The sequence below is a fragment of the Ailuropoda melanoleuca genome, chromosome 8, assembly GCF_002007445.2.
Source record: "Ailuropoda melanoleuca isolate Jingjing chromosome 8, ASM200744v2, whole genome shotgun sequence".
In the NCBI taxonomy this organism is placed as follows: domain Eukaryota; kingdom Metazoa; phylum Chordata; class Mammalia; order Carnivora; family Ursidae; genus Ailuropoda; species Ailuropoda melanoleuca.
This window is the reverse complement of record NC_048225.1, coordinates 13949354-13976384: the sequence shown is the minus strand read 5'-3', so window position 1 is coordinate 13976384 and position 27031 is coordinate 13949354. Positions and strand designations below refer to the sequence as shown.

The following is a 27031-nucleotide window of genomic DNA, read 5'->3' as shown; positions in this document are numbered from 1 at the left end:
CAGTTTCTGGGGGCTGCTGTAACAAATGACCACACGTTTGGTGGCTTATGACAACAGAAATTTATGCTCTCACAGTTCTGGAGACCAGAAGCCTGAAATCACGTTCCCTAGGTTGAAATCAAGGTGCTGTTGGGGCCTTCCTCCCTCTCAAGGCTCTAGGAGAGAATCCTTCCTTGTCTCTTCCAGCTCTTGGTGGTGGCCGGATTCCTTGGCTTGTGGCCACATCTCCCTCTGCCTATAGTTTATAACAAAAATTTCTTAGGAACCTAAATGTGGTGGCATTTAGGACTTGCCCTGATAATCCAGAATACTTTTCTCACCTCAAGATCCTTTATTCAATCACATCTGCAAAGACCCTGTTTCCACAGAAGGTAACATTCACAGGTTCCAGGGATTTGGACCTGGATATCTTCTGGGGAGCCATTTCTCATTCTACCACAGAGAGTGGTCGATTTCTGTACTCATTCAATCATTCCTTCACTCAGCATACGATTATTGAGCATTTACTCACGACCACTGCAGGATGCGGGGAATGTAAAATAAAATGCAAAATCGCCACCACAGTAAGTGCTAGGAGGGTCTGTAATTGGGACTTGACCTGGTGAGGAAGGCCCAAGAAAACGTCCACGAGGAGGTGCTGCTTGCATTGGAATCTGAGGGGCAAGTTGGGGGAAGTGGTAAAGAGGGGAGGGTTCTAGAGTGTTCTAGCAGAGGGAACAGATGGCAGAACTGGGTATGACCAGCACGGGTGGCATGTGCTGGGCTTGGGGCTGAGCCCATGAGGAGAGGGGTCTGGGTTTTGGGGGCTGTGTAGGGGTCCATATTATGTGCCATCTCCCCACACTTTACCCCAATCGTAGACCGTGGCCATGCTCAGCATCCAGGGGCCCTTCCTCACTGCTCCCCTCTCAGGCACCATCCTTCCATTTCCTGCCCAGCGCGGCATGTGGTTTAGCAAGGAAACCCCCTGAGCTCAGTGTTGGGGCAGACCTCTAAGCTTTGATCAAGCCTACTGTGTGGCCGACATTGTGCCAGAAGTTACGGGGAATAGGATGAGAAAATGACCTTATTCTGGTCCTTGAGGCAAGAGACTGTAGGCTAGAGGAGCAAGCCCACTAGGGCTTAAGCGCTGAATCCTCTGTGGACCTGGGTTCAATCTCATGTCTGCCACTTACAGGCTGTGTGATCTTGGGAGAATGACACCTCTCTGTCTCCGTCCCTTTCAGGAGCACCTAACTCAAATCAAGAAACATTTCCTGTGGCTCCAGCTCTGTGCTAGGGGATAGGCCAAGTGCTCCCAACCCTCAGAGACGTGTCTGCCTGGAAGTGGACCACTGAGATTTCTGGTTTCCTCTCCTGGGACTCCGGCTCTATTCCCGCTGTCTGTGGTGCTTGATCAAAATGGGTTCTCAGGCACATGCCACCAACTGGTTCCTCCGTGGGGCCCCACACCAGGCACAGAGCTCCAGATGATGGCAGTTCGAGGAGATGTGTGTCCTGGGAGTGGGGACCCATTTGGCCTTCTGTCTGCCTCCTCTTCCCTCCTGCAGAGGGGCATTCTAGTCTTCCTGAACGACCCCCAACTTTGTGTACTGTTTTTGCTAACAATTTGCACCCACATCTTTATCAGCCACTATTACCAGCTGCCTCTACTGGATTTTTGCTAATGGCAGTGATCCTGGTCTCTTCGATCAAACCAAATGTGTGGAAAAGCCCAAGGTGGGGTCAGACTACTTGCCAATTCACTGTACTGTGTTTGGCAAATCAATTTCCATCTTTAAGTCTCAATTCCTATGGTGAAGTGAGGATATAAATTCCTGTCTCGCCATCCTTCGAGGGCTTCTGTAAAAATTGGATGAGATTCTGCCCCCAAGTCCTGGGGCGCTCGGGTGGTTTAGGTGGTTAAGCGTCTTTCGCTTAGGTCATGAACCTGGGGTCCTGGGATCGAGCCCCACGTGGGACTCCCTGCTCAGTGGGAAGTCTGCTTCTCCTCCCTCTGCCCCCTTCCCTGCTCATGCTCTCTCTCTCTCACCCCTCCTCAAATACATAAAATCTTTAAAAAAAAGATTCTGCCCCCAAGTCCTCTTTTTACCCCATTGTGGTGCCCAATTTGAGACCTGGGGTGGGGGTGAGGAGAAGTTAAGTCTTGAGCATTGAGTGGGTGAACTCTCCCAAACTGACCGAGTCTGGCATTGAGCGATGCCGTCCTCCGGGGGCTGTCATGGCGGCAGGTGGGTTAACCGCTCAAATGTCTTGTTTGGTTTCTTTTCCAACCATAGTGGCCTTTACGTGTTCAACTCCCTCCCTGCTCTGGGTGGGGGATTTTGTTCAGAGTGTGAAACAGGCTTCTAGATCTCTCAGGTCTTCATGGGTGTGAGGTGTTGTTTTTGTCCTTTGGCAGGGAGGGAACTTTCCATGTGAGCAACGGTGTCGGACCGTGACTCCTCATGCCCTGGGGCTGAGCTCTCATGGTCAGGGTCTTGCCATCTGTGCTTCAGAACTCAGGCAACCATGGGGAATCATGGGACTGGATTCTGGGGTGGGCTCTGGGGCAAGCTGACGTGAGCACCCAGTTACTACATAACCAGGCCCAGCAGGGAAGAGAGGAGGTCACCTCAGAGAGAGGCTGAGCAATGTGTGAAGGAGAGGATTTAAACCAGGACTCACCTAGCAGCCCAGAACCTGGGCGGGCAAAGAAGGTATGGAAATTCACTCCAATTTTTAGGGTATGGTGTGCAAAGCATACACAGGAATACAACAGGTTTCCCAAGTAGAGAAACTCTCTGAGTCTCCGTGTCTTTGTCTGTGAAGTGGGTGAATAGTATTCATTGCATAAGGGTTTTGCAGGGATGAAGTGAAATAGGGTATGCAGAAGATGTCCAGCGTAGTGCCTGGTACAGAGTAAGTGTGCAACAGGTGTTCGCTGCGGGAAGATCCAGTGCAGGCCATGGTGGACTAGCTTGTGTGGGAGTAACCCTCTGGCTGGTAACAATGATAACACTGAAGAAAATGTGAGAAATCCCAACCAGGAGGAGGAGAAATCCCACGGAGGAGATTTCCAAATCATTTATGTAACACTTCACCCTCGCTGAAGGGCGGGCATCACTCCCCACTCCGTTGAGTGTGGGCTGCACATAATGACTTCCTTCTGAAAGGGACAGTATGGAAAGGGCGAGAAGGAGTAACTTTGCAGAGGAGAAACCTGACAAACACTACCTCAGCCAGGTGATCAAAATCGATATCAATAGTGGTGTTTGGGGCACCTGGGTGGCACAGCGGTTAAGCGTCTGCCTTCGGCTCAGGGCGTGATCCTGGCGTTATGGGATCGAGCCCCACATCAGGCTCCTCTGCTATGAGCCTGCTTCTTCCTCTCCCACTCCCCCTGCTTGTGTTCCCTCTCTCACTGGCTGTCTCTCTCTCTGTCAGATAAATAAATAAAATCTTTAAAAAAAAATAGTGGTGAGTCATACTGGTAATACCTACTCTTGATATGAGTGATGAGAATAGCACTTAACCTTCCCCAAACCTATAATCCCAGCATAGCCGTGAGGAAAACATTAAACAAATTCCAATGGGGGGAGTGTGCCCGGTTGAGAGCAGGTGGGTAAGACTACTGGTTTGGGTCCCTGCCCATGCGAGGCTGTAGGATGGGTTCTGTGGTTGTGTGGGTTCTCTGGTCAGGCTTCCTAGCCCCGTGGCACCGGGCGCCGTGCTCAGCAGCAGCTGGGGCTGCGAACGAGCTGCCCTGTCCTGGCCGCACGCACGGCAGAATGGCCCCAAGACCTGTACGGCTTGTTGCTTAGGAGGCCGCATCAGGAAGACTGTGCACTGAGCTCCCTGGGCACATGGGGCCACTGGTTTTGCTCTGTGGATGGAGAGAGCCTCTGGCCGGTTCTCCACTCCAGTGCCACTGTGATCGGGCTGCAGGGCAGACTGCCGAGATTCCCAGGAGTTCTGATTGGGTTTCCTGCCTGGCAGGGTTGCAGGCTGGCTTCAACAGCGGGCAGAACTCTGAGTCAGCTCTCCTGCCCAGGGGCAGTGGCAGAGCAGGTTCCAGGGCCAGCAAGGCTCTTCGAGCTTCCTAGTCAGGCAGACCGGGACCCTGCCAAGTCTCCTGGTCAGACTGTGCCACTGTCTCGACTCTGCAGATGAGCAAAGCCGTGGGTGGGCACTGCTGGCAGGAACTGTTTTAAAAAATACATATGGAGGGGCACCTGAGTGGCTCAGTCGTTGGGCGTCTGCCTTCAGCTCAGGGCGTGATCCTGGAGTTCTGCGATCGAGCCCCACGTCAGGCTCCTCCGCTGGGAGCCTGCTTCTCCCTCTCCCACTCCCCCTGCTTGTGTTTCCGCTCTCACTGGCTGTCTCTATCTCTGTCAAATGAATAAATAAAATCTTAAAAATAAAAAATAAAAAATACATATGGTTTTATCTGTACCACAGATTTAATTTGTATTTGGCTTTTATAGTTCATATAATATCCCGTGTATATATATATATATATGTATAATATCTGTGTGTATATGATTATATGTATATGTATAGCTACATGTATATGTGAGATACATATGATACATTGTACGTGATTAGATGGATAAATGATACGTATATATATCCTCCATGGTATGATATATATTATACGTATTTTCCATATTATCAAATGATAGCTAACATTAATAGCTAACACTGAGTGTAGAGCATTGTGTTAATTTTTTTTCACTAATTATCCTGCTTAATTTCTCAGCAAAACTATGAGGTGAAAACTATCATTATCTCCGCTTTATGGGCAGGAAGTTGAGGCATAGAACTGTTAAATAACTTTTCTGGGAATCGGTGGTGTATCATTTTCATGTGTAGTTTTCCTCTTTTTAAGATCATTTCCTTAGAGGAAATTTCAAGAACTGGGAGATTAGCATGTAAACATACTAAAGGTCGTGCATTAAGGCAAGAGTTTTGCACCCTGACCAGGCTTCTCTTAACCCCTGGCTCACTTAGCAGATTTGAGTTTTGCTGAAGACTAGCTTTAGTTGGGACAGCGGCTGAGGGTTATGACCGTGTCCCTTCCATGGCCAACCCCAGAGAGGGGACAACTGGGTCTCAAAGGGCCACTCCCCAACTTGTGGATGAGTAGCAAATTACCTTTGGTTTTTCTTTTCTTTCGTGGAGGAGCCATTGCTCTCCTTCCCTGGCACCTGGAGGACACCTTGCAGAAAGACATCTCCTCCAGTTCACTTTGTGCCCCCAAAGCTGGCCCAGAGCCTGGTACATATCGGTACCCAATAAATAGTTGTTGAATAACTAAAAGGAGCATCGACGATGCAGGAGGTGTTGCTCTAAGTTTGGTCACGTGCATGATCCAATGTAATAGCCATAGCAATCCTGAAAGACAATGGCTTCATTATCTCTGCTTTATGGATGAATAAATTGAGACTCAAAGAGGGAAGACACTTGCCTGAAGTCACACGGCCAATAAGTTGCCAAGTCAAGATTTGACTCCAGATATAATATTTCTTTCCATTATCATTGGAATGTAATGTGTTAGTCACATCATTTTATTTTTTTATTTTCATTTTATGTTTTTAGAGAGGGGAGAGAGACAGAGACAGAGAGAGAGAGGGGAGATGGAAGGGGCAGAGGGATATGGAGAAAGAGAATCTTAAGCAAGCTCCATGTCTAGCACAGAGCTCTACACAGGGCCCAATCTCACAATCCTGAGATCATGACCTGAGCTGAAACCAAGAGTTGAACGTTGAACTGACTGAGGCCCCCAGATGCCCCAAGTCACATCATTTTAAAAAGAGTGAATGGTGCGGTCTATGCTGGGGTTGAAGGCAGACATTGAGCCTTGAAGGAGGGGACTGTGGGTGACACACTTAGAGGGTCAGGGCTGTCTCCCCCTTACTCCCCCGCTCTCTCACGGTGGCTGTCACTATCACTGTATCTAGCTCAGTCTTTGTGTCTGCAGTGCCAGTGAGCTGCAAAGAGAATTATTGTCCTCACATTACAGGGTTTCTCAAAGAGTGGGCTGCAGTCACCAGCATCAGGATCCTCGGCAGCATGTATAAAAATGCAGATTCCTGGGTAACCCCAGAGCTATTAAGTTGGACTTTCAGAGTCAACCCAGTTGAACCCGCATTTTAGCACTTTTACTGGATGATTCTCATAAGCACACTCTCGAGTGTGAGAACCACTGCCTTACAAGGGAGAGCCCATGGTGGGAGCGGCGGGCCCGGCAGGAGGGGTTGTAATCAGGGACACGTATTCTCTGTTCATATTTGGGTCACCCAGGTGCACTTGGACCATCCAGCGTGGTGAGAGAGGGCCCAGGGCCTAGCACAGGTGGCGGTGTCCCATCTCGGACACACAGAGCCACCCTGTGGGGCTACGGTCCCGTCTCCATTGACATTTGGTGGAAGCAAGCTGTCACTCACCCATAAGACTGTCACTGGACAGCAGACTGGAGAAGGGTTGCCCTGAAACATTAAGTCTATTTCTTCACTTTTTTCTTCACATTCACGGGAATGTTCTTTGATCTTCACTTGGCTTTTGGGGGCAGAGATTTCAAGGGCAGAAGAGGAGGGTGAAGTGGGGAGTTGGAGGGGATGGGAAATGTACTTTATATCTTACCAAGAGAGGAACTAGGTGGGGCCCCATGTGCTATCAAGAAACCACTGTAGAAAAATTTCAACTGTGATTGTTTGGGTGGAAAAGACTCTATGGGGTCAACAGATTCATTTTTCCTCCAACTTTCCTCTGTCCTCTGATTTTCTTCATCAAACACAAATGCTTGTACCTCCCATTATGTTGTCAAGTGGCAGACAGTCTTCTCAGTCTTCTTCATCGACCTCATCTCATCTCTGCTACTGCCCTGTGATGCAAGTCCTATTCTAACCCCCTTTACAGAGGAATAAACTGAGGCATAGCCATGTTCAGTAATTTGCCGATGGCTGCACAGCTAGTAGGTGGGACAGGATCCAGCCCGGGCAGTATGACTCACGGGCTGTGTGTTGGCTAGCCTCTGTACTGTACTGTGTATTATGCCCTCATGTCCAAAAATGAAGATTAAAAAATACTTTGACACAATTATTCAAATAGCACCCATGTGCTGTCCATTTCAAGTAAAGTGCTAACACCAACATTTACCACGCACTCACTTGGAAGCGACCAACTTATCTCCATCAACTCACTGAATTTTTATAGCTACACCATCCACGGTGGTAGCTTCTCCCCACCTGCACCTACTGAGCGCTGACGTCTGGCTAGTCTGAATTGAGATGTGCTGTACGTATGCAATGCACACGGGATTTCCAAGACTTAGTATTACAAGAAAAGAATATAAAACATCCCCTTCGATTTTTTGAATTGGTTACCCACTGGAATGATAAGCTTTGGGATATCTTGGGTTCAATAGAAGACATGAGGATCACTCTGTCTCACCTCACTTTTCAGAGGAAGAAACTGAAAGGCAGGTGTTAGGTAGCCTGCGGGGGTGTGCAGCTGGGAGGCGGCAGGGGCAGCACGGACACCCGGGCCTCAGGCTCCACCTCACCACACCGCTTTTCTTCCTGCCCTCCGATCTCGAGTCCACACTGGTCAGACCAGCACGTGTGCATGAAACAAGTCGTGCCAAGGCGCTCTGTGCCGATGCCCTGGGTCTCAAACACATGCTGGGCACGTATGATGTGGGAAGTGTGGTGTAAGCTACCAACTGCCCTTGCTGGGCTCCGTTCAAAGTGACAGCAATGGTGGTGGTTACACGTGCTGAGTGCTCACCGCCAGCCAGGCGCCATGCTGGGCACCTGCCATGCATCACCTCCTTTAATCTTCACACCCACGCACAAGGCTGTGGTGAGTAGCCCTGATTACCCACGAGGGGCCTGAGGCTTGATGAGGTTAAATCTGCACCTTAACTGTGCAGATTTAACCTCATCAAGGTTAAATGTGTAACTCCACCTCGACTTTGCCCAAACTGGAAGTTTGTGCCGTGACTCCTGCCTTGCCAAGAACCCTAGACTTAGTGGCGAAGTCACCATACACACTCAGGGTGTAGAAAGTGGCACAGGGGGGCGCCTGGGTGGCACAGTGGTTAAGCGTCTGCCTTCGGCTCAGGGCGTGATCCCGGCGTTATGGGATCGAGCCACATCAGGCTCCTCCGCTAGGAGCCTGCTTCTTCCTCTCCCACTCCCCCTGCTTGTGTTCCCTCTCTCACTGGCTGTCTCTCTCTGTCAAATAAAGAAATAAAATCTTTAAAAAAAAAGAAAAAAGAAAGTGGCACAGGGCCAGAGCCTGGGAGAGGGGCGCCCCCATGAACTAGCGCTGTTAAGCAAAGCAAATGAGAGGGTCTTCTGCGGGCTAAACCAGAAAATCTGCACATCTCAGGCTAAATCAAGAGACCTGTTCGCTTCAGGCTGAAGGAGTGTCAGTGTGTCAACAGGGGGAGGAACGTGTCGGTGAGGAGGGAGGTCGGCAGTGTGGAATCCAGGTCTCCCTGGGACTGAGAAGCAGATCTTGAAGGTAAGCATAGAGTCAGTAGTAGAATCTTTCTAGAAGGGTCTGGCATGATCAGTCCTGGGAAGAGGGACGCACTTTTAAAGTTTGAAGAGCCTATTATGTCCATTCCCCTGCGGGGATTCCCTCCACATTAAATGAGAGTTGGTTTTCTGAGGGTTTGCTTCTGGGGAGAGAATTCACTTCTATGCCAATGAGAAAATTCTAGACTGTGTGACCCCTGGGTTTCTCTCTGGTTAATTAAAGAGCGCAGCTCTGGAGAAATCAGTGGTCTCACCTGGTGGTGTCTGGCCTCACTCCTGGGCTCTTTCTCTTTGGCTTTGTCCCTGTGGCTCTTGGACTATCTCCAGGTCTGGATCTTTCTAGAAGGGCTGCTTCTGATATCTGTCCCTGGGTGCTACCCCAGCAGCCCTGGGCAGGTGGTGCTGATGCGAATCATTTCTTCAGGACCTCATGATCTCAGAGAATCTCAGACACAAACTCGTTTCCACATTCTACAAGCTGAGAAGCAGACTGAGGTTAAACCATCAACATAATGTCATGCTGGGCAGCTAGCTCCTTTCCTTGATGACATGTTCTATGTAAGAGTTCTCAACCTCCACACTAGTGACATTTTGATCTGGATAATTCTTGGTGGTGGGGCCTATCCCATGCACTGTAGGGTGCTCAGAAACACCCTGGCATCTTCCCACTAGAAGCGTGGCGGTGTTTGGCCTCCCCACCAGTTGTGACAACCAAAAATGCCTCCAGACATCACCAGTTGTGGCCTGGGTGAGAACCACTGCTCTATGTAGTTGGGGTTTCTCTGAAATTTCACCAGACCAACTGCTTGGATGGATTTAAAGGAGTGAGGAATTTCTTGTTTCTCTGTATGTTGGGGCGAGCAGACTGGAGCATTCACTTTTAGACAAATTCCTGTGTGGCATATAGAGAGCGTAGCTCGGAGCATGGGGTTAGAGTCACACCCGAATTCAAATCCTACCTCCCCCACTTATCAGCAAGTTACTTAGCCTCTCCCAGCCTTGGCTTCCTCATCTCTAATGTGGAAATAACAGTGTGTCTCGGGGCAAAGATGGAATGCGATGTTGGGAGTAAAGTGCTTGTAAATATACATTAAACGTGGGAGTTATATCCTAAACATCAGCCATGCCTGCTTGCTCCCTGGGGCCTCGCTAAGATGAGCTCGTGCCCCACGCCCCGGGCTCTGGTGTGGTCTGGAGCCCGGCTCGGGAGGAATCACCAGGGGCCTGTGAGCTCACTCACACCTGCCTTCAGCTCTGAGCTTCTCTTTTCAGACGTGTGTTTTCTGTTCTGCTCCACGGGTGGCAATCTCCGTTCTTCCCTTGGTTTCCACCAAAACCAGAATGGAAACAAAAGTAAAAAGTAAAAAAACCCTTGCAAAAATCATTTGTTTGATCAATTTACTAAAAATGAGGGACCACACTGTATCCCTCATCGCACTCCCGGCTGAAACGGAACATTGACTTTCTCGTCCTTTAGAGTCACCTTGGTTACCTTGCTTTCGGGGTCTCTTTTTGATGCTTCACCTCAGCGGGGAAGGGCCATTTCTCTGAGTCCTTTCTCTGATCTTCCTCACTGTTCAGTGTCCTCCTCCCTGTCTCCTTGACACTGTTTGGCTCTTGGCTCACATGTCACCTTCTTGGAGAAGTCATCCCTGACGTCATTTTATATAGGCCTCTCCCCTTGCCCACTAGCCACTCCCTATTACTTTATTTTCTTTTTAACATTTATGGCCACAGAAGTAATTATTTACCAGCTAGTTGTTTATCGCCCATCTCCTTCTGCTAGACTGGAAGCATCATGGGGGCAGGGTGTCCTGTCCATGCAGTGCTCTTGTCCAGAAAGGTCCTGGGCTGCCTTGGAGTCTGTCTTCCCAGGACAAATTTAGGTCTGTGTATGGCATCATGTGGACCTTAGCCCTCCCCTCCCCTTGGTTAGCGTTGAGTTATTTGCCAATGTAACTTCCTGCTTGATTCCTCCTTTCTGACTCTAAACCTTCTGTAAAGTGTGCTCCACGCACAGCCTTAGGTAGGTGGCACTTTGGGGAGCAAAGGGACTGGGGTTCATGGTACAGAAAAGGAGCGGCACGTAATACCCAGAGCAGGGAGTGTGAGTTCTGACACCAGCAGAAGAAAGTGCAGATCTGGAGGTCATGCTGGGAAATGTAAGTCCTCCTCCAGAATCCTTGGAAATGTGGAGAGTGCCCCTGGACCCCCCTATACATGGCCTGGGAAGCAGAGGGTAACCCCAGACAGCTGGATGCTTCAGGGACATTTAAGAACCTGACATACAGGTGTCATTTTTCCTTAAGAATTTGCTCAGGGCCAAGGCCACACAGCAGGAATATAGGAGGGGATGTTGGAAGATGGTTGATTCTGCTCTTTTGCGCAACTGGGACCTTGGGGTCCTGGTCTCTGATGGTTCTCAGCCTGGAGGATTCCAAGGCTGGCCAGCGTTGGGGAAGGAGGTGGCATGAGCAGGAGCACTTTGCCTAGAGGGGTCACCAGGTGGCGCCCTAAGCCAAGTACTGGAAGTCTGAGCGAGCACCGTGGGAGGTTGCTCTCCAGGCCACTTCCCAGGAAAGGACTCACCGCGATGAGTCATCCCCTGGGTGTTCCTCACTAGGTTCAGGAGGGTGAGCCCCAGGGGGACTGCATCACCTCATTATATCTGAGGTGATGGGTGCAGTTGGGGTGGTCTTGACTCACTCACTCATTCTAATGAATGCCTATAAGGCACAAGGCGTTGCATCTGATCAGTGGGACATGGCAAGCATTTCCTCCAAGATACCGCTTTCCTGTCCCCTTTGAGTTGGCAATGTAGTGGAGGATGGGAATGAGGGCCAAGGACGGGTGTCTGAGCATGGAGAATGGGGGCAACACGATGGAGACTACGCCAGCCCTCCCACCCCCAAACCAAAGTTTTATCTTCTACCCTCCCTCCCCTAAACTGGGCACCACTTATCAACTGTACCACGTCTCTGGCATTTATTATAAACTACCCCACTGTCTGATAAGCTTTTTCTAAGTACATATCTTATCTCTCCGACCGGCAGAATGGTAAAACATGCTCAGTCAGGAATTGGCCTTATTTGTCACTGTTATCTCAAGGGCCCCCAGCACAGCCCCTGCTTCTCCATCTTTCAGCACGGTGACTAGAACACAGGGATGTTCGCTGAAGATCTGATGATAATGATGATAAGTCCGTGTGCCATCTGCAATGAGGTACTAGGAATGTGACCCTGCCTGGCAAGCCCTGAATGTCACAGATACTAATAAAGGTGTCAGAGGTCATGGAGTTAGGGAGGTGCAGGGGCTGAATATGGATTGAGCAGAAGCAGCCATGTCTCAGGAAGCAGGTAGCAAAGAGAAGCATCACCACCCTCATTATCATTCCTGTTCCTCTATATTTCAGATGAATGTGGATTACATTTATCCTAACAGTGTGGGCCCCACTGGGCAAGGACTTAACACTTAGCCCCTGCTGGTTTGAAATTTCCTGGTGATACACAGATACATGTCAGTGTTGTTCGTTGGGCGTAATAATAGGTCATGCTATTCATTAGTCATTCATGCATGCATGGCTGCATTTACCCATTTGTTGAGCACCTACTACGTGCCAGATAGTGTGCTAAGTAGTGAGAGGCAGTGATGAGCTGAAATGGACATGGCCCCATCCTCACCAAGTCTAAAATCTCCACAGACATCAGACAGGTCATCACACAAATATGAGCTTACGATTGTGTTAAGTGCCTCAGAGGAGAGGTACATGGCAATGTGAAAGCTTGTCTTAGGGGGATGGGAGAGAAGCCCCTACTTCCCCAAACAGAGGCAGGAAGCCAGTGTGGAAACATGTCCGAGCAAAGCTAGGTGTGGCCTCTCCTGAGACCAGCTACTTCCACACTGACTTCTGGCCGCTCAGAGGCTAATTGACTGACTGTGTGTATTTGAATCAGGGAGATGTCACGTCCTGAGGCGCAGCTAGAAACAAAAGCTCTACCACATTATGGGTTTGATCAAATAGCAAGATACCTAGTTGGTTGTCCAGGATTCGCTGATTACCTATTCTATCATTTTAAGTGGAAAGAGCTACTGAAGATAGGGAGATGAACATTTTAGGTAGAATGACCAACTCTCCTGGTTTACCCAGGACTTTCCCGGTTTTGGCACCAAAAGTCCCATGTGCTGGGACTCCCCTGGCTTTAGAACCGAACATCCTGCATCCTGGGAACCCCCTGAGTCCCAGGAATTCCTGTTCTAGCCTCTGCCCCACTCTTGCTTCTCAACTTCCTCCTCTGTAAGATGAAGTGGGACTAGAACAGGGGATCTCAGGCCTGGATGTTAATTAAAACCAAGGAAGTGCTTTGAAAATACCAATGCCCAGAATTCACTTCCAGAGATTCATTTGGGGGGAGACCTAAGTATCAGTGATGCTGGTATGAGACCGAGATTGAGAACCATTGCTGTAGGTAATCTAAAGTCTTTTCTGCGCTCTGATTCTCATCTGTGGTGAGTTACCTGGACTCATTAATTAATTATCCCTAAGCTCCAAGCACTGTTCTGTGTCGCTGTCGTTGTTCCTATCGATGACAGAAGGGTGCCTTTCTCTTCTCTTTTCCCTCCCTTGATGCTCTCTTGGTCTTTCTACCTCTGGCTCCCTGGGCTCCTAATTGATTCCATCCAGGCATACCCACTAGGTGTGGATTCAGTCAATGGTATCCCTTCCTCTGTCCCACCTCTGTCTTGGCCTTTCCCTTTCCCAGCCTCTCTCACTCCTCACCAGAGAAGCTGAAAGAGATCTCTAGGTTCAGATGGTCAATTGAGTTTTTGACAAAGATGCTAAGGTAATTCAATGGGTAAAAGATAATCTTTTCTGAAAGACCTCAATGTGAGACAGGAATCCATCAAAATTCTAGAGGAGAACATAGGCAACAACTTCTATGACATCGGCCAGAGCAACCTTTTTATGACACATCTCCAAAGGCAAGAGAAATAAAAGATAAAATGAACTTATGGGACTTTATCAGGATAAAGAGCTTCTGCACAGCCAAGGAAACAGTCAAAAAAACTAAGAGACAGCCCACGGAATGGGAGAATATATTTGCAAAGGACACCACAGATAAAGGACTGGTATCCAAGATCTACAAAGAACTTCTCAAACTCAATACACGAGAAACAAATAAACAAATCATAAAATGGGCAGAAGATATGAACAGACACTTTTCCAATGAAGACATACAAATGGCTAACAGACACATGAAAAAATGTTCAAAATCATTAGCCATCAGGGAAATTCAAATCAAAACCACACTGAGATACCACCTTACGCCAGTTAGAATGGCAAAGATAGACAAGGCAAGAAACAACAATTGTTGGAGAGGATGTGGAGAAAGGGGATCCCTCCTACATTGTTGGTGGGAATGCAAGTTGGTACAGCCACTCTGGAAAACAGTGTGGAGGTCCCTTAAAAAGTTAAAAATTGAACTACCCTATGACCCAGCCATTGCACTACTGGGTGTTTACCCCAAAGATACAGACGTAGTAAAGAGAAGGGCCATATGCACCCCAATGTTCATAGCTGCATTGTCCACAATAGCCAAATCATGGAAGGAGCCGAGATGCCCTTCAACAGATGACTGGATTAAGAAGCTGTGGTCCATATATACAATGGAATATTACTCAGCTATCAGAAAGAACGAATTCTCAACATTTGCTGCAACATGGACGGCACTGGAGGAGATAATGCTAAGTGAAATAAGTCAAGCAGAGAAAGACAATTATCATATGATTTCTCTCATCTATGGAACATAAGAACTAGGATGATCGGTAGGGGAAGAAAGGGATAAAGAAAAGGGGGGTAATCAGAAGGGGGAATGAAACATGAGAGACTATGGACTATGAGAAACAAACTGAAGACTTCAGAGGGGAGGGGGTGGGGGAATGGGATAGACTGGTGATGGGTAGTAAGGAGGGCACGTATTGCATGGTGCACTGGGTGTTATACGCAACTAATGAAGCATCAAACTTTACATCGGAATCTGGGGATGTACTGTATGGTGATTAACATAATATAAAAAAAAAAGATAATCTTTTCAACAAAGGGTACTAGAACAATCGGACATCCACAATGAAAATCAAATGGACCTTGACCCTTACTTCACACCATAAGCAAACATTAACTTGAAAGGGATCATAGATCTAAATGTGAAAGCTAAAACTATAAAAATTCTAGAGGAAAATAGGGGGAAAATCTCTTGGGTCAGGCAAAGATTTTTAGATAAGTAATGCAAAACACAAACCATAAAGGAAAAAATTCATATACTGGATATAATAAAAAAACAAACTGCTCTTTAAAATACGCCGTCAAGAAAATGAAAAAATAAGCCACAGATTGGAGAAAACACTTGAAAACATATATCCAGAGTGTCAACCTGTATTCAGACTGTAAGAGGACTCTACCAGCTCAATAATGAAGAAAGAAACAACTCGGTAAAAATAGGAAGGTGGAACAAAAAGATTTGAACATACACTTCACCAAAGAAAACATGGAAATGCCAATCAGCACATGAAAAGATGCTCAACGTCATCAGATATTAGAGAAATGCAAATTGAAACCACATTGAAATACAACCACACACCCACTAGAATAGCTGAATTAAAAGACAGACCTCACCAAGTGTTGGTGAGCATGCAGAAGAACTGGAATTCTCATCCATTGCTGGTGGGGCTGCAAAGTGGTAAAATCATTGTAGAGAACAGTTTGGTATTTTTAAAAAAGATTTTATATTTATTTATTTATTTAGAGAAAGCATGGTTGGGGGGAGGGGCAGAGGGAGAGAAAGCATCCCAAGCAGACTCTGCGCTGAGCGTGTAACCCAGTGCGGGGCTCAATCCCATGACCCTGAGCTCATGACCTGAGCCCAGATCAAGAGTTGGACACTTAACGACTGAGCCACCCAGGCACCCCAGTTTAGTATTTTTTTTTAAATAAATTTAAACATAAACTTGCCATCTGACCTAGTGATTCCACTCCTAGATATTTACTCAAGAGAAAAGAAAACATGTTCATACAAAGATGTTCATGAATATTCATAGATGTTCTATTCATGTTAGCCACTAAAAGTGATCCAAATGTCAATCAGCTAGTCAAGGGACAAATTGTGGCATATCCATATAATGGAATACCACCAGCAATAAAGAAGAAACAAACTATTTCCATCTACCAACACGGATTAATCTCAAAAACATCAGGCCAAGTGAATGAAGCCACACACAAAGTAGTATATATTTATGATTACACATTTATGTGACATTTGAGAAAAGCACAAAAAAATGAATCTGGGGTTGTCAGGGGCTGGGGTGTGGACAGAGGACTGATTGTGGGGAGATGGAAATACTGTGTATTTTGATTGCAGTTGTAGCTACACAGCGGTGTATTTGTCAAAGCTCATCAAACTTCACGTTCTAGAAAAGTGAAGTTTATTGTGTGTAAATTCTAGTTCACTAAATCTGATTTTTTTAAAGAAAAGGAGACGCCTGGCTGGCTCAGTCAGTAGAGCATGTGACGCTTGATCTCAGGGTTGTGAGTCTGAGCCCCATGTTGGGTGTAGAGTTTATTTAAAAAATAAATAAAAATAAAAATAAATTAAAAAAGAAAAAAAAAGTATCAGCTCATGCTACTAGCACTGCCCACTGCCACTTACTGAAAAGGACACAATGGATTTTCACTGCACGCAGAATAAAATTCAGAGCGCTGCCTGTGATCTGTAGGCCCTAGAACCACTCTTGTCCTTGCTCATCCCACTCCCACCATGATGCTCTTGTTTTGGTTCCTCAAACTCACTGAGCTCTTCCCTCTACCTAAAACAAGCCTTCAGTTTGCCTGACTGGCTCTTCCTCGGGGACCCTGCCTGACTGCCCTATCCAAAGCAACTCCCTCTTTCCACCCTGATTCATTGGTTTTCCTTCCATTGATGAGTAATGATTCTGCTTACTTACTTTTACCTGCTTACTGCCTGTCTTCCTTTTAGAATTTGAACTCCATGAAGACAGGAATCACATCTGTTTTGTTCACTAGAGTCTGATCAGGTATTTTCACCAGATTTGGTCAGAATACCCAGCACCCAGCCTGGGCCTGGCACATAGGAGGCCTTCATAATCTTTTTTTTTTTTTTTTAATACAAGTGTGTTTAATTGTTACTTCAAAAGCTTAATTTTTGCGTTCCAAAAATGAACTCTGGCATCAGTTCAACCCATTAGGAAGTTACTCCTTTGACTGGAAGATGAGCAGTATAACCCATCAAAATGGTAGGAGATACAGAGAGAGAGAGAAGAGAGAGAGAGAGAAGAGAGAAGAAACATAGTCAATTATTCTCTTACTCCATACCAGATTACTAGTCTAAAGCCAGTCAATGTAATTCCACCACCCTTGACTGGGATTGGGTCCAGGAGTAGACGTATGACCAAATTATGGCTAATAGGACAGAGAAAACCTACTGGAGATGTGAAAGCTGAGTGGTTGGGCGGTCTCGGGACCTGGAAGTGTCTCCCAGCTCTCCGCCATGGTTCTCCAACCTGAGCCCATCAGAATCAGTTATGGAGCTTGGAAAAATAGAGGATCTTAGGTCCCATTGCCAGAGTTCCTGGTCCAGCAGGTCTGGGATAAGTCCAGACAATCTACATTTTTGTTAACAAGTTCTGAGGTGCTATTCAGCATGCTGCTATTCTGAAGAATCAAATTGGATGGCTTAAAAGCAAGCTTTAGGAGCCCATGCTTTCTGTTTCCCAGAATGCTATTGGGCTGGCTGAGATGTTGGCCGGGCGAATTGGCTGAAAGGTATGTACTCTGAGGATGGCATTGTTGAACTGAACCCACCAGTTCTGGAGCCTATGCTCACTGAGGACTTCCTTTGATGTAAGGTAATAAATTTTATTTTTATTCCTTTTTTTCGGAAAAAAAAATAACACAGATACAGAGAAACCTCACAAAGCTAATACTTAGCCTAATGAGCTATTCCGGGGTGAACATCCTTGCAACTACCATGCTGTTCAAGAAATAGAAGCATGGACACCTCTCAATCTCCATGCACCTAGCTTCAATCATTTAATTTTTTTTCATGCTACGGAGTTGTTGTTGTTTTTTTTCCCTAAGCTAGTGAGTTTTTCTGTTACTTGCACACCAATTTACCCTAGCAGAGATATCCTAGGGATAATACTGATTGCTTCGAATATTTTTGGAGAAGGGATTGATTAGAAGCAAGTCCTTAGCAAAACAAATGACGTGGATTTTCTTATAAAATCTGGATTTTTATCAAGCATGTACATTGATTAGCAAAATAAAGTCTAGACACAAGTAAGTGATTGCATAGTGAAGTCTAACTAAGAGACGTGTAGTTTGAGACACTCGAAAGAGGCCCCCAGGGAAGGGACCACCACAGAATATGGAGGATCCAAACTGGAATCCTGGAGAAAGATGAACTTCTTGTTGATATTAACTCCTGTTTTCTGGCTTCTTGGAGTTGGTTCTATGTTACCCATTTTCACTCCATATGGTGGATTCAGTAATCCTTAGCTCATTTTTTTAATGGCATTTCCACAATGTCTTAAGTGAAAGATTTCTAGATAGATTTTAAATGAAGGAATTGAGTAGACCCTACCTAACTACGCCAGGTTAGACAAAGCAAAATTATCCATCATACAATATGCTCTTCAAATACAACTTACTTCCACCTGGGTGTGACCTTCATCGCAAATACAGTGGTAAATTGTCCTTCAAAATCTTTTGTGGAAAAGTTTCATAAAAGGTTAAATGTGGAATTATCATATGCCCCAGCAATTCCACTCCTGGGTATATGCCCAACAAAACTGAAAGCATAAGTCCACACAAATGCTTGTATATAAATGTGCACAGCAGCATGACTTGTAATAGCCAACAAGTGCCCATCAACGGACAATAACCCAATAACTACAACCCAAATGCCCATCAATTGACAAGTAGACCAACTAGGGGTGGTATAATCATACAAGGGAATATTATTCCGCAATAAAAAGAAATGAAGTATTTTTTTTAAGATTTTATTTCTAAGTGATCTTTACACCCAACATGGGGCTCGAACTCACAGCCCTGAGATCAAGAGTCCCACACTCTACTGACTGAGCCAGCCAGGTGCCCCAGGAATGAAGAAGTATTGATACAAGCTATAGCGTGAATGAGTCTTGAAAATACTATGATGAGTGAAAGAAGCCAGTCACAGAAGGCCACATATTGTATGTTTCCATTTATAGGAAATGTCCAGAATAGACAAATCGACTGAGACAGAAAGACTGATGGTTGCCTATGACTGAGAGAAGGAAGTTGGGGAGAAATGGAGAGTACCGCTAATGAGTAGGGTGTTTCTTTTTGGGGTGAGAAAAATGTTCTAAAATTGATTGTGGTAATAGTTGCATAACTGTGAATATACCAGACGGCATTGGGTTGTGCACTTGAAGTGGGTGAATTGTATGGAATGTGAATTCTATCTCAATAAAGTAGTTACATTGTGTGTGTGTGTGTGTGTGTGTGTGTGTGTGTGTGTGTGTGTGTGACGAACGAATGAATGGATATGCTCCTTCTTAGCATGTCCTCTTAGGGAAGACAAATCAGGGAAGACACACCCATGGGCTGGTCTCTGGGCTGGTGTGTCTGGACTGAACTCTATTTTGGAAAGGCACAAGTGATGCAGGCAACTCATACATTTGTGTGCAGGCCCTGCCCCCTTGGGGATCCTATTCCCATGGAGGCCCCAGGGGTGCCGTGGAAGACCTCACGGGAACGGTGTCCTGGAGGGCCAGACAGGGTGGGCTCCTGGCAATTTTCTCTGCAGTTCTCTGCAGCTAGAGCAAAGCATTCTCTTAGTCACCTGGGCTCTGTCACCGCACCCGGGTAATTACCCTCCTTAGCCCCTCTGTGTCATCTGCCCATGTGGATAATTAAACTGAACTTGGGGCTGATGACTGGAGCTGCATTGCGTCACATCGGCTTTGGCCCCAGTGCAGACTGGGAGAACTAGATCCTCCAGACGCCTGGGGTGAGTGGAAAGCCAGGGCAGCTAGCACTGGGAGGAGGGGGCGGTGGCTGCACAGGAGGGCTCTCTGGCCTTCCACACTTCTCACGCCAAAACTGGGACCCAGAGCAGATGGGGCCATGCTGGTTCCAGCCAGGGCTGAGGCTAGCTGACTGGTTAACCTTGTGGTTTGCCTTGAAGCTTTAATCTTGGTATACCAGGGCCTGTGGTTTGGTGTTGAACCAAAGCAGCCTTGGGCAGTCTGCAGACTCCAAGGTGTGGGCTGAGGCCTGGGAGGGAAGGCCAGGTACAGGAAGCAGGTCTTTTGAGTCCTGGCTTCTCAAAGACTCTACCACAAGGTGTCAGAGGGTTACCCCAGACTCAGAAGTTTAAATGAATGATTCAGAAAAGAGGCTTTCTGAGGTTCTTTCTAGCTCTGATGTTCTGTAAGTCTGATGGTGAACATCTACTGAGCTCTGAGCCCATGCAGTGGCTCTGCACATGTCATCCTGGTTCATCCTCCGCTGGCCCTGTGGGTGGGTGCTCCTCACAGTGATGTGTTTTGTGATGGGGATATCAGTGGGAGCAATTCAGCTATTCAGTAATTCCTGACTGGCACATCGTAGAGATTCGACAAAGACTTGCTGACTGACTAACTGATTGCTTGGACTTGTATTAGACGTTGTGAGGGGGATGCAGAAAAGTTATATCAATTGATTAGTGAGTATTTACTGAGTGCACATTATGGACAAAGTATTGGCCAATCTTGGAAGGGAGACCAGACTTTTTTGGATTTCTAGATGTTGGCAATGAGTTCAGATAAAAGTCATACTGTCCAGATTGAATGAAATACGTTGGGAAATAGTAAGAAATATGTATCTTGGTCTCGGCCCCAATTTCTGACATAGGGCTCCTGAAACCCTTGTAAATAGGGGTGCTAGGAGAATCTTTTGTTCTGATACTTAGTCTTTGACCCTGGTTCCTGACACAGGGCTTCTCAGACCCTTGAAATTTCCTGGGTGATAAGAATGTCTTTTGTTCTAATGAGGCAATTCTGGATGGGCTCCTGGATGGGGGCTGGTTGCCAGAAAGGCCAAGCTATGATTAGAACACGTCTGCTATTCTCTAGGGAGAGGCTGGAAATGGAGGTATTAATTGATTGCGCCTTAAATCCCAATTGCATGGGGTTCAGGGAACTTCCAGCTTGGTGAGCACATCCACATGCTGGGAGGCTGAGGTGCCCCAACTCCATAAGGACGGAAGCTTCTGTGCTTAGTTCCCCCCTCCTAGACTCGCCCTATGTATCTCTTCATCTGGCTGTTCATCTCTATCCGTTTCCGCATCCTTTCATAAACTGGCAAACGTAAGTGTTATCCCTGAGTTCTGTGAGCCATTTTAGCAAATAATTCAATCTGAGGGGAAGGAGGTCACAGGAACCTCCAATATGCAGCCACATTGGACAGAAGCTGTGTGTAACCTGGAGACCCGCTACTTCTGATCGGCAGCTGAAGCTGGGGGTGGGGGCTTCTGGTGGGACCGAGCCTTCAACCTGTGGGATGTGTTGCTACCTCCAGGTAGCTAGCATCAGAATCGAGTTAAATTGTAGCACACCCAGCTGGTGTCACAGAATTGCTTGGTGTGTGTGAGGGGAGAAACCCACACATCTGGTGTCAGAGGGTTATGAGTGTGGTGGTTATAAGTTATAAGGATTAAAACTCCATGGGACAATAATGGGACATTACAACCTGTGCGATGGGTATTATTATAACCTCTCTTTTACAGATGAAGGAACAGATTCAGATAGTACATTTGTAAGTAATATCATCAGATTTCCAGCCTAGGCTGTTATCTTTTTTTTTCTCAACCATAGTCTACATTCTTTTTTTTTTTTTTAAGATTTATTTATTTATTTGAGAGAGAGAAAGTGAGAACGGGGCAGGGGTGGGGGTAAGGGGAGAGGGAGAGAGAGAGAGAATCCCAAGCAGACTCCACGCTGAGTGTGGAGCCCAACGTGGGGCTCAATCTCACGACCCTGGGATCACAACCTGACCCTAAACTGAGAATTGGACACTTAACCAAGTGTAACACCCAGGCACGCCATTCTACTCTGCATTCTTAACATGATGTTATATTGCTTTATAGATAAGGAAGCTAGCTTAGAACAGAAAACCAACCGTAGAGAACATTGCAAACTTGTTTATACAAAGATTTGTCAAGTAACACTCTCCAAGAATCTCTTAGAGAACAGACCTAATTAAAACTTCATGAATTTTCTGGAAGACTGAATGACCAGTAAGACTTCTATGAAGTTGGCACTGAATGGGGAGACTGTATGGGGGAGCACCGAGTAGCATTAAAAGTAGTTCCAGAAGGTCAAACAGATTGGATTCAAACCCCATTTCCAGCACTTACTAGCTATGTGGTCTTAGGCAAATTATCCTTTTTGAGACCCGATTGCTTCCTCCTCTGTAAAATGGGAATAAAAATATCTATTCGTAAGGTTGGTGTGGCAATTAACTAAGATGCTGCACGTAAAGAAGTTTCAATATACATTAGCTGTTCTTTTCTGGTAGCAAAGCCCTAAGATGAGGAGGATGAGGGTAGAGGGGAAGGTCCACGAGGACATTACAATGTTGAGCTTCTCCTGCTCTATTTTAGTGGCCTTAGCAGTCCTTGGAACATGACAGACGCACAGTAAATAAATGCTTGCACATTATAAAAATGAAGCAGGATTTTAGGGGCTGAGTGAGTGGGCTTTGATTTGTTAAATGGAAGGGAACACATCCCAGCAAAATGATCCATGCACTAACCTTAAGTAGTGGGCCTGAGTCTTCTTTTTTACTCGAGAAAGGGATCTAGGAGTTACTCCAGTTTGGAATGCAGTTTTCTTCTGGGTGGTCCAAAGGGCAGTCACAGCCCAAAGGCTAGTGGAATCTGGGTGTTTTCAGGGATGATTCTGGAGATCCTCTGGAAACCTTATCCTGCCCTACCTCAGTGTTTCTGTGATTAGAGGGGCATTAACAGGAACTACCAGGAACATCAGGACAAATTATATGTTGCTCATAGTTACTAAGGGCCTCTCAGGCTGTTTGGGATGGACCATTAACGTTCTGAAGTGGGGTCTTGGAGGCCCTTCAGCCGCAGCCAGTCTCCGCCAGGCCACTACCGGGACTTGGAGCCTCTCTGGGCTTTCCTGAGACTGTTGACCTATTCCTCCTACCTTGGATATCCCAAGGGCTAGATGATAGATGAGATAAAGAGAAAGCACTTTGCAAATGTGATTATTCAAAGTCTTAACATCCGTATGCATAGGAAAAACCCCATATTCCTTTAGATTAATTTGCTCTAAACTGAGAAGTCTTTTGAGAGCCAAAAAGCAGAAAAGCTCATGTTTTCTTTCTAAACTTTGAATCGCCTGTAGGAGAAATGGAATAATGCAGCCACCTGCTCAGAGAGCTGAAGTTTCTCATGTTAACTAGGTTTAAAGTCTGGATAACTTTGTATCTTTTTTAATGATTCACGTTTGAAAAGCAAAAAAAATTCAAAATACATAAATTTCCCTTTCACTGAGCAGACAATATAAACGCCTATCTCTCGGTGACAGTTGGCAAAACACAATGTGATTAATCTGGGGACCTGCCAGCGTTTACCTTCAGTGACTTCCCACTTTTCATCTGCTTTGATAAAAACACATCTGGAACAGCTGAAAAAAAAATTAAGCTAGGAAAAGAATTGCATCAAAATATTTTTTTAAAAATACCCTGGGTTGTAAAGAATGCGAAGGCTCTAACAAGAATGCACAAACTTAACACGTTCCACTTTATTATTAAAACAGCGTATTGATATTCAAGAACATTTAAAAGTATAATGGTAACAGCAGAGAAAGGTGGTGGCTGAAAGCGGGGCTTTGAGCATTAGTTCTATCCCTCATAAGCCGTTGCCACCGGGGAGCTTATTTCTTTGAGTCTTTGCTGCTTTGTTGCAAAAAGGGAGAGTAATACTAACTGCGTGCAACTGTGTTCTGAGGATAAAGTGAAATAATACCTGTCTGTTTCAAGTGCTTTGCAAAATGTGAGTTTTCATTTCCTGGTGCCTTTGTTATTTTTCACCATGAATATATGTATATAATTTCTACTCAAAATTTTCATTTATTGCCCACTGCAGGTGTTTTTGCTTTCTGCCTGGTTTCTGATCGTTTTTCTGCTCCTGTTGGTCTGGACAACATTTGAGGGTATTTTCATCCTTCTCAAACTGTGACCCTGTTTCTGTCAGATCCTCAGTTTTTCTGCTCTTCCACCAGGAGATCTAAACCACCTGATTACCTGTCTTGGCTTTCTTTTCTTGTGCCAGATCCCTCTACTTAGAGATTACTAGGCTCCTTGGACTTGAAAGGGACCTCACTTTCTAAAGATGAGAAAGCGGAGCTCTGGGGGCCTGGGGAAGAAGTTGCTTAGAAGTCAGAGAGCTGCAACAGAAGCTCAGCCCTGAGTCTTAGCCCCGGGCTTTCTCCTCCAAGCTGCCAGGGAAGGACCCTTCTGTTTGGGCTTTGGATTCAAACAACACATCTTAATCCTCTCCACACCTGCTCAGAGCACTATTTGTTGTTCAGCCAAACTTAGAAATTATAGTCATGTCATAATGGGGACTTATTTATCGGTGGGCACTATGTACCAGGTCCTGTGCCGAATGTTTTAAACAAACGATGTCACTGAATGGACATAAATACTTTATTTGAGAGGAACAATTATCCCCATTTTATGGATGAGGAAGCTGGGGTGCTGAGACAGTAACTTGCCCAAAGACGTATCCTAAGGTATGTACCTGGAAGAGCTGTGCATCCATGACTATCTGATCTCAAAGTCCACTCCACAGACCACTGCACACTCACTGCTCTGAATGTTCCTTTCCTTCCAGGCCTATCAAGCTCGCCGTGACAGCCCCAGAATGCCAGGCTGTCTTACTGCTTGTCTCTCTAGAACCTTCTGGAATCTCACCCCCTCCTGCAGAAAGCCTTCTCAGATGGATTGGAGGGGGGGGGTGAAGACATTCCTGTCTGAATGTGGGAGTCCTGCTCCCTGTAGTGTGCTTCTGGTTCATCCTCACTCTGTGAATGTTTGACTCCAGCTGTGTGCAGGTGGGCTCGTGTTTGCCTCTGCGGGGCTCAAGCCCCACATGGCTGTCGGGATTGCTGGTCTGTCTGCAGCAGCTCCAGTTCTGTGGAAATAGGAGCAACCCAATGGGTAGTTCCAGTGAACGACTGGTTGGTTTTATCTGAAGGAGGAGCCCATGTAAATATGGCTATGGGGCCCTGGCTCTGAGCCCACACTTCAGAGGGCACCCAGTGTCTGTGGGGCTGGTCGTGGAGAAATCCACGGGGGTGAGGGGACTTGAAATCACCTCACGCCAGGATCAAGTGAAGAAGGGGGTGTGTTCAGGTGGAAGAGAGCAGTCTCTCCGGCTCACCAAACTGTCACCCTCAGTGAGAGAAGGCAGTCACAAGGAAGTGGGATTTGACGTTTGCAGACGTTCCCCAAGGAGGGGAACTGGGAACTACAGAGAAAGGGGTGTGGGTGAATCATGAGGAAGACCAGCTGTGTCAAATTCTTCTTTGGAAGCAGGTGGCATCTAAATAGTCAGAGTTGTTCCCAGATGGTGTTATTTCCCACTCCTGGGAACCATCTTGGTACAGCTGGGCAGCTACCTGGTCGGGGTGTCCCAGGGGGGCCACCCACGAGGACTCCGCCACAGCACTGGCCTGGGAGACCCTGGGGGGCAGGGTCCAGTGCCCACTGCCCACTGTTCGGCGGTGGGGAAGGGAGGGACTAGCGTGTGCTGAGGGTGCTGGTGGTTCTGCCAGAGACTTCTAACCTAGTTTATCCGAACTAATCATGGATTTTTGATGATGCCAGGAGCACAATGACAATTACAGGGAGAAGGGCAGGGCTTCGTTCCTCTCTGTCCCCTGCTGCTTCCCAACAAGACACAAAGGGGCAGTAAAGCCCACAACTAAGAGAAACACTGGCTCCTGGGTTTCTGGTTCTAGACTCTCTGAGGTGCAGACCCTGCTGCGGGGTCATCAGGGGTCCTCTGGCCAACCTCAGGCTTCCCGCCCCTGTTTATTTTCTGGCTTCCCTCCTGGCTGTGCCTGTCGTTCCTCCATCTCCTGTCCCCATTACCCAGAGGAGAGGCCCAGTATCTGCTGGAAATAGGGAGCCACAGAGTTGCTTCACCAGCAGAGGCCCCTGTAAGCCTTTCTTAGGGTTGGCTGGGAGGCCAGCTGGGGACCAGGGACTTGGTTTAGTCTTATGGGCAGTTTCTCTTGGCTTGAAAAAAAATACCTCCCCCTTGCCTGGCCTCCCTTTACAGTCTCCAGGAGCACGTTGACAGAGGTCTGGTGTGGGTCCGGGCCAGTGGCTGGAGTACTCTGAGCTCAGAGAGGGGCACAATGACAAGGGGCTGGGGGGCGGGGGAATGGGATCTGGCTCAGGGCCTTTCTCCTGCTGACTCCTCCTTGAGGGTGGGTTCAGTGTCTCCTCTCTGCCCTGCCTGGCCTCTGAGCATGGGGTCTATGTCTGGCCCCCTCAGGCCCAGAGGGAAGGCCCTCTGGTGTGCTCTGAGTGATGGGGCAGCTCAGAAGTGGGGTGCAAAGGGGAGAAAGGGTCCTCAGGGATTCCACGGAGGGAGCTCAGGAGGTGATCTGGGAGTGATTACAAGGTGGTGGGAATGGAATGTGCAAGAACCCCATTTCCATCTGGAGCCCCAGGAAGGAGTTTGGTGGTGGCAGCTGGAGCAGTCATGACAGCAGAGAGTTGGGACTTCAGTCTCAAAATAAGAGTGAGGTTTCTGTCACTCCTGGCTCCCTTCCTCTGGCTGCCTTGAGGCCTGTGCTCGTTTGCATGGCAAATGTATTTTTTATGTAAAATTCCACCTCAGATGGAAATAAGCAGGAAGTGGGAAGTGAATGGGTATGAATGGGCCTGGTGGCCCGCCTGAGGTCCCCACTGGGGATCGGTAAAAGGGTAAATCGACTCCTGGGCCTAGGGTGCTGCTGGTAGCCTCTGGGTTGGGGGGTAGTCGTGGGCCAGGGAGCTAGAGGGAAGGGGCAAGGATGGTGTGGACAGGGGTCTCCTTCCTTCCGAGGAGGCAGGAGAAGGCAGAGCCTGGCCAAGTTCGGGTGCCAAAGTCAAGGGCAGGGGCAGGCCTCCAAGGCCAGCTCTATTGGGGGAAGAGTCCAGGTCTTACGCCACTCTTGCCCCTTCCCTCCAGAAATAAAACTATCAGCAGAGAACTTGATTCCTCAGTGTTTCACCCCTGCCCCAGCCTGAACACATATGCTGAGTTCTTCTAATGCAGGCTCCCTGCCTTTCTGTTCCTTGCTGCCCCTCGTCCAATAGCTGCTATGGGGCCTGGTGCCGAGCAGCCAATGCTTGCTGAACTGAACCGAGGATGGCGGGATTCCATATG

At 47.2% G+C, this 27031-nt stretch overlaps 1 protein-coding gene across 1 annotated transcript in view; it reads left to right on the top strand.

Annotated features, from left to right (window-relative positions):
* SMIM35 (small integral membrane protein 35) overlaps positions 1-27031 on the top strand; it is a 61582-nt gene extending 34551 nt beyond the window's left edge. The window contains exon 5 of the mRNA XM_034665865.1: positions 26962-27031. The gene's annotated coding sequence lies outside the window, so the exon portion shown is untranslated. The remainder of the gene's footprint in view (positions 1-26961) is intronic.